At 40.4% G+C, this 15,197-nt stretch overlaps 1 protein-coding gene across 2 annotated transcripts in view; it reads right to left on the bottom strand.

Annotated features, from left to right (window-relative positions):
• GAB1 (GRB2 associated binding protein 1) overlaps nt 1-15,197 on the bottom strand; it is a 142,405-nt gene that overhangs the window by 97,323 nt on the left and 29,885 nt on the right. The gene's annotated exons all lie outside the window — the stretch shown is intronic.

Genomic DNA, 15,197 nt, shown 5'->3' with positions numbered 1-15,197 from the left:
CTACTGGGAAGAACGTGGAGAGGGAGGAAAGACAGGTCAGTAAAATTCCAATACAACAGCAAAAAATCTTTCAACCTACAGAAAATCCCCACAATTAGTTAACGAAAAGCATATCTGGCATACACTCAGCACTGCTGCAGAGAACCATCAACTGTAAATACACGTAACTATTTCTTTCTGGTGTATATAAACTAAACATCTGCAAATCATATTACATTTTCAATGCACTAGAGGAATTCACTACTGAAAAGAATTCTGTCGGCTGGGAGTGGTGGCTCAAGCCTGTAATCCCAACACTTTGGGAGGGCAAGGAAAGAGGATCACTTGAGGCCAGGAGTTGACCAGCCTGGGCAACACAGTGAGACTCTGTCTATTAACAAAGAAAAGAAAACTGTGGTTAAATTCCTTTGTAGGGTCCAAAGTTCTTTTATAATAAACAATCCTCTAATTTACTTTCTAAGTCTCTGAATTTTCCAAAGCAATTATATTTTATTTTAGGCAGAACTATGGGAATATGTAATAATCCAAATTATTTTACATAAGCTTGGGATGTAGGTCTGCCTTAAAATTGAAGAAATGAATCATTATATATGTCCAAACTTTCTCTAGCCTGTGGTTACATGAATTGCTAAGTTGCCTGTCATAACAGCATATAAAGTAATTTGATTTTATAGCTTGGCTAAGAGTATCTTGAAATAAAAAGAGCACTAGAGATTCAAAATCTGATAAGTAAAACAAAGATAGTACCATGAGTCTTTTGTACACAGAATGTAAAAATAAGAGGGTTTCAAGATTCAATATTTTCATTTTATGAATAAAAAAACCGAGGCCCAAGATTTAAATGATCTCTTAGACTCAACTAGGGTCCATGTTAGAAATTCAATGGAAAAAACAAAATTAGAATCTAGGATGCTAACACCTAATTCAAGGTATGGTCCAGAATGGACCCCCTCTGATGATCTAATACTGTATTGTAAGCCCCAAAAGAGCAGAAACTGTTGTCATATTGCTGGTTCTCTCCAAGCTCCTACAAATTACCTTGCTTAATACATATTCCTGGCCAGGCACAGTGGCTCACATCTGTAATCCTAGCACTTTGAGAGGCCAAGGCAGGATAGCTTGAGCCCAGGAGTTCAAGGCCAGCCTGGGCAACATGGCAAAATCCTGTCTCTAAAAGACAAAAAATTAGCCGGGCACTGTGGTGTGCACATGTAGTGCCAGCTACTCAGGAGGCTGAGGTGGGAAGATCACTTGAGCCCAGGAGGTCGAGGCTGCAGTGAGTGGAAATCACTGCAGTCTAGCCTGGGTGACAGAGCAAGACCCTGTCTCAATCAGTCACATCGATCAGCCAGTCAATCTAATTCTCCCTGTGGTGGGAGAAGGGAATCAGAGGTGGCTGATATTGTAGGCTACCTCCTATTTCATTTCTAGGCTTTATAGTTTGTTAGATCCTAGGGTCTCAGCACATAGTTATGCAAAATCAGTGTTAACAGTACCCAGGGAACAGAGCATGGCAAAACCCAGATGCATCATCTTAAGGATATCCTTAAGGACTCAGGATTGGAAGGCAGGAGACACCTGCAAATCAGTTAACCTATCCAGCTTAAGATTTCTCTGCTCCAGAATGAATAAACTGTATTTTTTGTATCTCTAAGTCCTCTTCCAACATTAAATGTTATTGCTGTGCCTGTTTCCTGAATTTTATACATTTGACACAAACATTAATGCTTTAATAAACCCTTTTCAACTTGCCTCTTTGTTTACTGAATTATATGCACAGCTCTGTTACATACATAACTCTGAATTGTGGTCCCCAGCAATCCCTACCCCAACCTCAATGAATGAGGCTTTGGTCTGCAATGGCCACTGAGTCCCCTTTTTTTTATAACACAATTTTTACCAGAAAAGTTCCTCGGGTTTGGGGGATTTGGCCCCTATCACTTCTAGTTCCTGGCATCAGGGCCTAAGGCTAGACCAGTGACATCAAAAATACTGTTGGGAGGCCATGGTCTCTCCAGAGAGGCTGCCTCTGTTTGGTCTCTAGTGAGGCCTTGAGCAAATGAAAGCTGCTCAGACTACTGGGAGATACAAAGGGTCAGCTGCAGGGTCTGGCAGTGGGGAGCTGGTCCCAGGCCAGAGGTACAAGGTCAGAGAGAGGCCAGGGCTTGGAGTATTAGCTCTGTTGTATAACCTGAAACTTGAGAAGGTGGTTAAGAAAGAGATACTCAGACAAGGAAAAAACAAGAGAGGTTTAGAGACTAGAAAAACGAGAGAGAGAGAGAGAGAGAGAGAGAGAGAGAGAGAGACTGACTTTGGAAGTTCCAATAGGCTGTATCAAAAAAGCAAATGTTTGTATTATCCATGTGAGTCAAAATAACATGCATTTATTATATTTGTGAGCGAAAAAGGACCTGACTAATTGTTGTTAAGCATAAAGATTTTTATTACTAATGTACAAGTGTCAAGAAAAAGAAAGGCCAGGACACAGGATTTTCATAATTAAGAAAAGAACCAGAACATATATTGTATATTTGCATAGGACTTTACAGTTTGCAAACCACCTTCACACAAATTCTGCTCTGATCCACACAACTACCCCCATGACATTAAAAGAAACAGGCTTGTGAGCATGATTTACTTGTCCAAGATGTCCAAACTGCTACACATCTACACATCTACAAGATGCCCAAACTGCTACACACCTGCTACATCTTTAGGTCTGCTGGGAGTTCTTCTACCACACCACTAAGTCTCTTTAAAACTACTTTTCCTCAGAAGCAACCCTTTCAGAGAAACAAAATTTATCCTTATTCATTTTTACAATTTTTCAATTTTATTTCATTCCTAGTATTGAAAGTTGCTGTAGGTTTAGTATCATTAAATAGTGTTTTTATATGCTATATATCATTGCCCCCTGTACGGCAAAGCGTGTGAGTATACGATGAGTTAAATAATCTTTGAGGGCTAATCTGGAAACTTTGCCACCACATGTACTATACTATTGTTTCTATGGGACGTTCTGTACCAAGTTCCATTCAACAGACCTAAAAGAGGTTATTTAAAACACACGAACGTGGCTAAAAATAATCACCACTGCAAACCAGAAATTTCTTGGATTTCACTTCTCTTTTTTATTTCATTTAAACATATACAGGCACACACAGCCTGTTTTCACTGAGCAGCACATATGGCATAAAAAGCTAAGTATTTCAGTATAACAGAAGAAATTTCATAAAACTCCCACATTATGATGGTGGATTACATAAAGAAGTGGGAAAGTCCCCTCTTTCCCCAAACTGTGCCAAGACATCTGACATGCTCTTATCTGCCAGGACTATACAGTTATTCAACTTAATATCCATTTTTTAAGATAAATTAGCATAATATCATAATGATCCAAAAAAGTTCAAAAAAACTTCTTGCCAGAATAATTAACTTCCTGAAGTCCTCCAAAATATCTGTTTTAAGAAAAACGTCTCCCTGCCAAGGGATTTCAAATACTAAAAGCAGAGTGGCAGGTTTTCAGTTATAAATTTCAACAAATCACCAACCATACATGGTTGAAAGTTTTTTCAATGAGAATCAAGGTGTCAAATTTAAGTTTAAACCCTCTCCCCCCCACCCCCAACAAAAGTCAGCTTCCAAAAAGGAACTAATCAAAGGATTGTTGCAACCACTACGTCTATTAAAAGAAACAGGTGACTAGAACAACATTAGGATCAGTTCAATTAACAAGTTCTTCTGATGCTTTTTATAGTACTTGGCTTATTAAAAATGGATTCATCCACAACTTTTCGGAAACATTTTTGTTGTGTAAATTCAGATGTGACTGTATTGAGCTTAAACCAAAGCAAACAAAACAAGAAGAAGAAAATAAAAACAAAAAACACCAGACTAAATCTAAATATTATTCTGGAAAAAATGCATCAGTTAGCTTCTACTCTACCTCAAAGAGCAGGTATGGTGAGGCCTGGTGGCTCGAGATCCTGCCATTTTCTCCTGTGCCCTCAACTCACAAGTCTTTCCAGTAGAATATTTGAAAAGACAGGCTAAGAATGATAGGGATCACAATAAAAGCAGCTTACATGCATGAGAAACTCTGAATTGCCTAATTTCAGTCCCAATGCGTCTCAGTCTGCAGATCCTCTATAATTTTTGATGAAGTACAACATAAACCTGTTTAAAGCTGTTTACAATCAAAAGGTACAAAGTGTGAGAACCAAATTCTCTTGGTTATTGAGATGAGTCTTAAAATAACCACGAGAGCTAATATTTAATTTGGTGTTCTTACCTTTATGTGAGAATTCTTAGTAAGACACAAAATGCCCTTATAAAACATAATAAGCTATAGAGGAAATATTAATATCTCGGCTATTTCTCCAGTACCATGATGGCTATTTTTCAGGTTTAGAAAACAAGTCATTTTTTTGGAAAAGACAAATTATCATTACTTTAAATACTCTTCTCTATATCTCTTTTTTGATGCATGTACTTAAAAATAGCCTCAGCTGAAGCCCAGAGAGCTACACAGGGCTGTACCAGCAATCCAGCCACATTCCAGTGAGTTCTTTTTAATCTGAAAAATGTTCAACATACACCTTGAATTATTTTTTAGTGGTGCTGAACATTAGTTTTTCTGTGTTTTTCTCCCTGACCTATTTCTGTAAGCTTATGCTTTCTTATTCTGAGTAACTTGAAAGTAGACACATGTTCATGATCTGTAAGCAAACTTAAAACAAATAACCCTACAGGCCCCAAACAGTATTAGCTCATATACTTGTATTTTTTTTTTTAATATTCACTCCTTCCCTTAGGTTATAGTTCTGCAGGTATAAAGCATAGGTATAAAGGGGGGGTTGGGGGCTGGGGGTGTAGGGGGTTGGGGAGTGGTGCTGGCGCTGGTGTGGGGCAAGGAGTTCTCCAGGATACAACATTCCAGATGATTTCTAAGTTCCCTTCCAAAGCCACATTTCTATTACTTGCTGGTTTCTCTGGTCTGCATTTGTCCCAGACAGGAGCTCCTACACAGCAGCGGTTCTCAATCTCAATTAGGGGACGGCTATTTTGCCTCCAGGGTACATTTGGCAATGCCTGGAGACATTTTTGTTGTCACAGCTGGGGATGGGGTGCACTACTGGCATCTAGTGGGCAGAGACCAAGGATGCTGCTGCTAACTAAACACACTGCAATGCACAGGGCAGGCCACACAACAAAGAATCATCCAGGCCACGATATCAACAGTGCAGAGGTTGAGAAGTCCCACTACAGAGTAACAAGCTTAGGAAACTAAATGATTCGGAAAACTGCAGAGGCCATTTCCTAAAATACTTGCTTTCATTCTCCTAAACAGGTAGCTGAAGAGACTTCAACTCCTACAAATGAAGCAGAAAGCAATGGCTTATTCACAGCTCCCTTTCTTCCCTTATCTCCCTCTTTCTCAGCTACACCTACTGCATGATCAATGTTGGGAGGCAAGATAAGTCAGCAATGATCCCTGACTTCCAGGGGCTACCATTTAGTGAAGGAGATGGAATGGTCTCCTTACCACCAGGTGGCAAGTGCTCAGATATAGCAAGAAGCAATGGTGTTTGCAAGGCCACACGTTCTTTAAAAGGTCCGTTGGGTATAAAAACTGCATTTAATTAGCAGATACTACTAATGAGCTTTCATTGGCAAGTTTTAAAATAGATCCATTCAGCTAGAAAAGTTTAGTCACATTAAGAAAATGTGTTTTCAGGCCGGGTGTAGTGGCTCATGCCTGTAATCCCAGCACATTGGGAGGCCGAGGCAGACACATCGCCTGAGCTCAGGCATTCGAGACCACCCTGGGCAACATGGTGAAACCTTGTCTCTAGTAAAATATAAAAAATCAGCCAGGCATGGTGGCAGGCACCTGTAGTCCCAGTTACTCGAGAGGCTGAAGCATGAGTATCCCTTGAGCCCAGGGGGCGGAGGTTGCAGTGAGCCAGGATCACAACACAGCACTCCAGCTTGGGCTACAGAGTGAGACTCCAAGAGCATTCCTGGAGGAGCATTCTCGAAAAAGTATTCCAAGAATCACTGGGTTTACCAGCCTTACAAGTCATTCTGGATTCTTTTTGTAGCAAAGGTAAGTAAGGAAGGCCAGATGTCAAAGCAATAACTGCACAATGGGAATGACTTGCTTTCTAGAATACTTTGGGACATATCCATAGGAGCTATACAATTTTTCCTCCAAACCCAGACACTCATGAAAGTAATTCTTCCAGGACAATGGTAAAACATAGGACAAGTGTTCATGAGTCCCATGACTGTATGGCAGCACTTCAGAAGCAACTTTGGTTGGACAATGATGCCCATGTGAACCCTGTGATAGCCACAGATAGTAAACCTAACTGTGACCTACTACTTTTTTAGTCAACTAAAAGTCAGCTATTGTCAAAAGGAAAGAAATTTGACAGTATAAAATACACACCGAACATACTCAAGCAAATGCCAAATATAGCAAATCTGAACATACTGTGTTTATGAATCTAAAGTATAAGATTCCCACAATAGTGTGTACCAGATGGGATTTAGCCTTTTCTCTGCAGCACATGAAAAGCAAGAAAAATTGTTGAACAGGTTTTCCTTTCCTTTGACTAAAAGCCTGATTCCCCAATCGGCACAGGCACATTTCTGGTACTTGCAACCAATACAAACCCTCAGTGACAAGTCACCTGACTTGATGTGTTTAATCACATTCTGATCCATGGACACTTTTGTACTAAGCAAGAGAAGCAAACCTTCTTGAAAGTCATGCTGCCACCAAAATGTAAGGGTTCTTGGGCATCTGAGTGGAGTCAAGATGTCATACATATAATCTAGAAAATCCTGTAAAATACGACACTAAACTCCTTGGAAAACAAGAAGATCTCCAGGAAGAATGAGGTCAATACTCCCCCTGTCTTCACTCCAACTCATAAATAAGAAGGCATCTGACACAAAACCCACTGTAGTCTTACATGGAGCTTGCAAATTAAAAACTAAACCAAAAACATATACCAATGCTTTGGACACATAACTAAGACTGAACAAAAAAGAAAGGTCACTCCCTGCAAGGTTAGAGAGGTAAATATATATATATCTATATACATAGATATATATATAGATATAGATATATTTATTTATTTATTTATTTATTTATTTACAGAGAAAGAAAGAGACAGGTTTTCACTCCCGTCACCCAGGCTGGATGGAGTACAATGGTGCAATCTCGGCTCACTGCAACCTCCGCCTTCCTGGCACAAGCAATTCTTGTGTCTCAGCCTCCCAAGCAGCTGGGACTACAGGCGCATGCCACCATGGCCGGCTAATTTTTGTATTTTTTGTAGAGCTGCATTTTTGCCACGTTGCTCAGGCTGGTCTCAAACTCCTGAGCTCAAGTGATCTGCCCGCCTTGGCCTCCCAAATGCCGGGGTTACAGGCATGAGCCACCAATCCCAGCCTCTAGTAAGTTTTTTGTTAAGCCTAGTACCAGATGGAAATGCCATCATGAAATGAAGACTGTATCTTCATTTTTCAAAATGTTTGGATAAAATGCAGAAATGTAAAATGGATGACATATTAAGGCTGTTCACAGTTATTTGAAATGTCATACTAAAACAGGATTAATTATTGAGCTGCTATAATCTGAAGGAAAGGTCTGGTGCTATTACTCTTTTTTAATTAAACAATTATATTAAACACCTAGATGAAGTTGGAGAATATGCTTGTTAATTCCGTAGATGACACAAGTTAGATGAAAGACAACATTCCAAAGGATCTTAATGTAGAATATTGCATAGACAGCGATGAGATGACATTTTAGTAGAGATGTTGGCTAATATATTTATGTATATAAATTGTACGACCGGAAGTGCTGGAGACCTGGCTTTACAGCCTAGCTCAACACTAAGAGTCAAGTAACACAGCTGTTTTTTTTTTTTTTTTTTCTTTTTTAAAGGAAATTCAATCCTCAGATGCATTAGTAAAATTAAATAACTAGATCAAGGGAAGAAATAGTCTAATAAGCATTACCCAAGTTGAAACCACATCTGGAAAGATGAGTTGAATTCTGGGAGTATCATTTTAAGAGGAAATTAATTATCTGGAGAAAGACCAGGACAGTTAAGAGTACAGAAATCATACCATGTGAGAAAACTGCTGGCAAAACCAGAAAGGTTTGGACTAGGGAACACTCCATGCAAATATGATGGCTTTCTTCAACTGTTTACAAGGCTATCATGGGGATGCCCCTGAACAAGTTTCCACTTGCCAGTGTCTCTCCAAAATGTAAACGCTATACACCAGGCTCAGCTTGACAATAAGAAAGCAAACACAACCTCCCTAACGTGGTCATTTGATTCAAACAGTCTAAGATGGATTTAGGCTTTTTGGCCACTGCATTACACAGTTGACTCAGAACGACTTCAGAACCAATTTAAGCCACAGTTTTCTCTTGTGACCATGGTTAACTGCTGTTAATCTCAGTAGTTATCACCTACAGAGATCATATTATGTATTCGCTCAATGTCTGTCTCTATCTACTACTATGTAATTTTCATGAAAGCAGAAGCTTTGTGTTGTTCACAACTGAATTCCCAGCAGCAAGAACAAGTCCTGGCCCATAGCAAGCATTCAATAAATAGATGTTGATTAAGTGAGTGCCTGTGAAACAAATACCAAAAATGTCATAAAGGGGTCAAAAGACACAACGCAAGAGAATAGCGAACGAAAGAACTAGCAAGCAACAGAAGGTACAGGAAGGCACATTTCAATGCAAGAATAACCTTCCTAATAATTACAGTTGTTCAACAACAGAACAAGATGCATTTTCTTTTTCTTTTTTAATTAGAGATGGGGTTTCACCATGTTGGCCAGGCTGGTCTTGAACTCCTGACCTCAAGTGATCCACCCCACCTGAGGCTCCGAAAGTGCTCAGATTAGAGGCATTAGCCACCGTGCCCAGACAAGATGTTTCATAATGTAAAACTGTGTTCTCCATAATTGAATAAACTAGATGCTGAATGAACAGGAAGTCTGTATTTTTTGATGCTTGAACTGGGTAATCTCAAGTATTTTTGAAAGTCAATGATTCTTTATAAAAATGAGTTCTGTAAAGAGCCCTCAGAAAAAACACCACACATCTACAACCATCTGAAATTTGACAAACCTGACAAAAACAAGATGTGGGGAAAAGATTCCCTATTTAATAAATGAAGCTGGGAAAACTGGCTAGCCGTATGCAGAAAGTTGAAACTGGAGCCCTTCCTTACACCTTATACAAAAATTAATTCAAGATGGATTAAAGATTGAAATGTTAGACCTAAAACCATAAAAACCCTAGAAGAAAACCTAGGCAATACCATTCAGGACATTAAGCATGGGCAAGGACTTCATGTCTAAAACACCAAAAGCAACGGCAGCAAAAGCCAAAATTGACAAATGGGATCTAATTAAACTAAAGAGCTTCTGCACAGCAAAAGAAACTACCATCAGAGTGAACAGGCAACCTAGAGAACAGGAGAAAATTTTTACAGTCTACCCATCTGACAAAGGGCTAATATCCAGAATCTACAAAGAACTTAAACAAATTTACAAGAAAAAATCAACAACCCCATCAAAAAGTGAGTGAAGAATATGAACAGACACTTCTCAAAAGAAGACATTTATGCAGCCAACAGATGCATGAAAAAATGCTCATCATCACTGGCCATCAGAGAAATGCAAATCAAAACCACAATGAGATACCATCTCATACCAGTTAGAATGGCAATCATGAAAAAGTCAGGCAACAACAGGTGCTGGAGAGGATGTGGAGAAATAGGAACACTTTTATACTGTTGGTGGGACTGTAAACTAGTTCAACCATTGTGGAAGACAGTATGGCAATTCCTCAAGGATCTAGAACTAGAAATACCATTTGACCCAGCCAACCCATTACTGGGTATATACCCAAAGGATTATAAATCATGCTACCATAAAGACACATGCACACATATGTTTACTGCAGCACTATTCACAATAGCAAAGACTTGGAACCAACCCAAATGTCCACCAATGATAGACTGGATTAAGAAAATGTGGCACATATACATCATGGAATACTATGCAGCCATAAAAAAGGCCCAGTTCATGTCCTTTGTAGGGGCATGGATGAAGCTGGAAACCACCATTCTGAGCTAATTATCACAAGGACAGAAAACCAAACATTGTTCATAGGTGGGAGCTGAACAATGAGAACACTTGGACACAGGATGGGGAACGTCACACACCCGGGCCTGTCGTGGGATGGGGGCTTGGGAGAGGGATAGCATTAGGAGATATACCTAATGTAAATGACGAGTTAATGGGTGCAGCACACCAACATGGCACATGTACACATATGTAACAAACCTGCATGTTGTGCACATGTACCCTAGAACTTAAAGTATAATAATAAAAAAAAATGAGTTCTGTAGTATCAATGAGGACAGCAAGGTTGTCCCATTCACTGTAACATCTGCACTGGACTGTTTCAACTTAACTCCAATCTACTCCCCACCTATTTGTATTCTTTGAGCCTGAAGAGTCTGATCTGTCAAGGACGGCATCAATTCTTGTCCTCCACTGGTTAGGTTTGGTCAAAAGGGACAATGGCTGGAGATAGAGGAGCCCAGGGTCAGGGAACAGAACTGCTGGCTATGTCCCCGTATGTTCTCAGTAGACAGTCTCCCTTGACTGGAGACCTCAGCTTCTATAAGGCAGCCATTTGTACACAGCCAGTGGTTTGATAACATTCCCTCCACTTTCTTCTTCACGTACAGATACTAGCCCCTGCCCCATACCCTCTTACTTGCCCTTGCATATTCTTACTATTCCCTACATTTTTATTTTTTAATGAAATGTTCCCCAAATTATCCAACTTGTGTGTGCCATCTGCCTCCCACCAGGTCCCTGACCAATGCAACACCTAAGTGAGTGCTTATGCCATTTTTGTTTGACCACTTACAAGGACCAAGAGGGAGCACACTAGGTTTTGGAGAACTGTAATTGTTAGACATATCTCCTTTATATTCAGTCAACTCTGTTAACTCTTATTCATTAATTTTAGTGCTGCTATGGAAATAACACTAAGCCTTTTGCTTATTTGAAGCCAGTTTTCAAAACAGTTATGATGATGGGGAGACATGCAGAAAGCACAGGTCACAACACATGAGTCTCAAGTCTCAGCGCAACTACACAGGCAGCTTGACTTCCTGTGCATTCTGTAATAGCAGCTTCCCAGTTTAGTAAGCACGTTAGCTTCAAATTCAATCATTCCTTCAGAAGCAGGAAGCAATGTCAGGTTACCATGCAACAATATCAGATTTGGGGCACCAACAGCAGTTATGAGGAAATCATATATATATTGTGTTCCTTCTCCAAATATGAGTTTATAAAAGAGCAAACACCACAAAACTTCTTTTTTCATCTTCTATTATTGAGGCTGACGTTCTGTGGGAATTACTAGAGCAACAGGATATTTTCATCCTACATTGATTTTTATCTTATAAAAAGCATATCAAGTGTAAAAATATTGCCTTTTCTCACTATAGCCAGAGTGGTATAAAATGAATTAAAGCGCTTGTAAGAGTTGCTATTTCTTGGCCAGTTGAGGTTGTTCACATCTGTAATCCCAGCACTTTGGGAGGCTGAGACGGGAGAATTACTTGAGGTTAGGAGTTCGAGACCAACCTGGCCAACATGGTGAAACCTCGTCTCTACTAAAAATACAAAAAAAATGGCCGGGTGCAGTGGCTCACACCTGTAATCCCAGCACTCTGGGAGGCCAAGGTGGGTGGATCACCTGAGGTTAGGAGTTTGAGACCAGCCCGGCCAACATGGCAAAACCCCATCTCTACTAAAAAATAAAACAATTAGGCCGGGCGCGGTGGCTCAAGCCTGTAATCCCAGCACTTTGGGAGGCCGAGACGGGCGGATCACGAGGTCAGGAGATCGAGACCATCCTGGCTAACACGGTGAAACCCCGTCTCTACTAAAAAAAAATACAAAAAAACTAGCCAGGTGAGGTGGCGGGCGCCTGTAGTCCCAGCTACTCAGGGGGCTGAGGCATGAATGGCGTGAACCCAGGAGGCGGAGCTTGCAGTGAGCTGAGATCCAACCACTGCACTCCAGCCTGGGCGACAGAGCGAGACTCTGTCTCAAAAAATAACATAACATAACATAACATAACATAACATAACATAACATAACATAACATAAAATAAATAAAACAATTAGCCGAGCGTGGTGGTGTGCACCTGTAATCCCAGCTACTTGAGAGGCTGAGGGTGGAGAATCGCTTGAACCCAGAAGGTGGAGATTGCAGTGAGCAGAGATCACGCCACTGCACTCCAGCCTGGACAACAGAGCAAGACTCCATCTCAAAACACAAACAAAAAAAAAAGATTAGCTGGGTGTGGTGATGGGCACCTGTAATCCCAGTTAGTCGGGAGGCTGAGGCAGGAGAATTGCTTGAACCTGGGAGGCAGAGGTTGCAGTAAGCCAAGATTGCGCCATTACACTCCAGCCACTGTCTGAAAAAAAAAAAAAGAGCTCATATTTCTTTATATGGCCTGCTGTCACAGAAAGCACCAAGTATTTCTTTATACAGCCTTATATCGCAGTAAACAAACAAAAGAGCAGGTGAGAAAAATACACATAAAATTGAATGAGTTTAGACAAAAGAAAATAAATATAGCTTTATAAGTATTATAAGCAAGAGGAAAATATCTGATGAACTCTATAAAATATGAAGAAAAATCTCCATAGGAATCTACTGCAAAGAACTACTTGTGTATTACAATTGAAATATTTTAAGTTGCATATATTTATAAAAATTAGGCATATTTGTAGTAACTTGGAAGAGTGGGAATGGAGAAGATAATGAAAACTATAAAGCTTTTATAATTCCTACTCCAACAAGTTTTCAAACTGTTTAAATATCTAAGTTTTAGACAATCACCACCAGTGTCATCCACTCCAAATATAGCACAGTCTAAGAAACTGACAACTGTTATGAAGAAAACAAAATTAAGTGATTCCCAAGAGCATGGTAACAACACTGGGCTGCTGTCCTGCCTATGGCTCCCTTTCTCTGATCTTTAACCACATAAAATAATTATCATTAGAATAGAATAATTATTTGCCAGGTAGATAGGAATGCTTGTTTGTTTTTTTCCTGAAAAAACAGAACATATCAATAATATCTTTTTTCCCTTTCAAAGACCTGTAGATGTGACTAAAAATACTAGTCCAGAATCAAAGTCCTTTCCACCCTGCACCTGAGAAGAGTGCTCTGTGGACCGCTCCATGATTAGAACTCAAGGACCCTGGCTGAGCAGTGGTGGCTCACACCTGGAATCCCAGCACTTTGGGAAGCTGAGGCGGATGGACTGATTGAGGTCAGGAGTTTGAGACCAGCCTGGGTGAAACCCCGTCTCTACTAAAATACAAAAAATTAATCAGGCATGGTGGTGGGCACCTGTAGTCCCAGCTACTTGGGAGGCTGAGGCATGAGAACTGTTTGAACTCGGGAAGCAGAGGTTACAGTGAGCCAAGACTGTGCCACTGTACTTCAGCCTGGGCAGCACAGCAAGACTCTGTCTCAAAAAAGACCCTCATCTGATTTGCACTTCTATGTCTGACTGAAGGTTGATCCAAATAGGGCATCAAAAAACATGGAAGATATACCCTCAGCCTTTGCACTTACAGGAGAATTTATTACAGACTGTTTCATTAAGGTACTGGAACTTACAGCTCTGTAAAGAAAAAAAAAAAAAGCAAACATTTACTGACCATATCCAAATATGGCATGTCCAATATAAAAGTTAAAAGCGATGGCTCTGGGGCTTTCCTGCAAAGAGGTACTTTATATACATTTTCCTCATTTGACCAATGTATATTCTCACTCTCTCCCTTTTAAACTTAGGACTTCTAAGTGTGTGGTATAAATAAATATCGATTTTCCTTTCCAGGGACATTGAAAATGCCCCCAGTCCTACTACCAGATACTGAGTCCATTTCAATAAGCATTTATTGAGTTCCAACTATGGGTGCAACATTAGGTCACCATACCAACGATGGGAAGACAGGTTTTCTCCCAAAATGTAGTTACCCTCCTTAATTCCTGAGACAAAGTTTTGTAGCTTCCCAATTAGAAATAATAACTACCAATTACCCTACGTTACAGCCTTTGCAAGGCTATTTCTGATACCAACAGAAATGTCCCTGTCTCATAGTTAGAATCTGAAATGAGAGATAATTATACAAATTACAAAAAGCACAAGCTAAAACTGTGGCCTGGACAAAATACAGTAAACACTGTTATTCAATGAATCAAGGGAAAAAATTTTGGGAAAAAAGTACCATTTGAGATTGTCCTTAAAGAAGGAATGGCACCCAGCCAGGCGCGGTGGCTCACGCTTATAATCCCAGCACTTTGGAAGCCCGAGGTGGGCGGATCACGAGGTCAGGAGATCAAGACCATCTTGGCCAACACAGTGAAACCCCATCTCTACTAAACAAAATACAAAAAATTAGCCGGGCATGGTGGAGGGCGCCTGTGGTTCCAGCTATTCGGGAGGCTGAAGCAGGAGAATGGTGTGAACCCAGGAGGCGGAGCTTGCAGTGAGCCGAGATCGCGCCACTGCACTCCAGCCTGGGCGACACAGCGAGACTCCATCTCAAAAAAAAAAAAAAAAGGAAGGAAGGAATGGCACCCAACCATTAAAGGCATGAGATGTGGACAGAGACAGGGAAGAGAAATGAGTCTGGGAAATTAAGGAGGGCCTTGAGGACCATGCGATTTTCAATTCAAAAATTAGTGTAATTCATGCAGGCCGGTGCTTCACACCTGTAATCCCAGCACTTTGGGAGGCTGAGGCAGGTGAATGGCTCGAGTCCAGGAGTTTAAGGCTATCCTGGACAACATGGCGAAACCCCGTCTCTACAAAAAACACACCCACAAAAAAATTAGCTGAGCATGGCGGTGCATGCCTATAGTCCCAGCTACTTGGGAGGCTGAGGTGGGAGGATGCCTTAAGCCTGGGAATCAGACGTTGCAATGAGCCGAGATCATGCCACTGCACGCTAGCCTGGATGATAGAGGCAGACCATGTCTCAAAATAATAATAATAATAATAATAATAATAATAATAATAATAATAATTAGTGTC

This window comes from Rhinopithecus roxellana, chromosome 2 (genome assembly GCF_007565055.1).
Source record: "Rhinopithecus roxellana isolate Shanxi Qingling chromosome 2, ASM756505v1, whole genome shotgun sequence".
Lineage (NCBI taxonomy): Eukaryota > Metazoa > Chordata > Mammalia > Primates > Cercopithecidae > Rhinopithecus > Rhinopithecus roxellana.
This window is presented reverse-complemented; position numbering and strand designations above follow the sequence as displayed.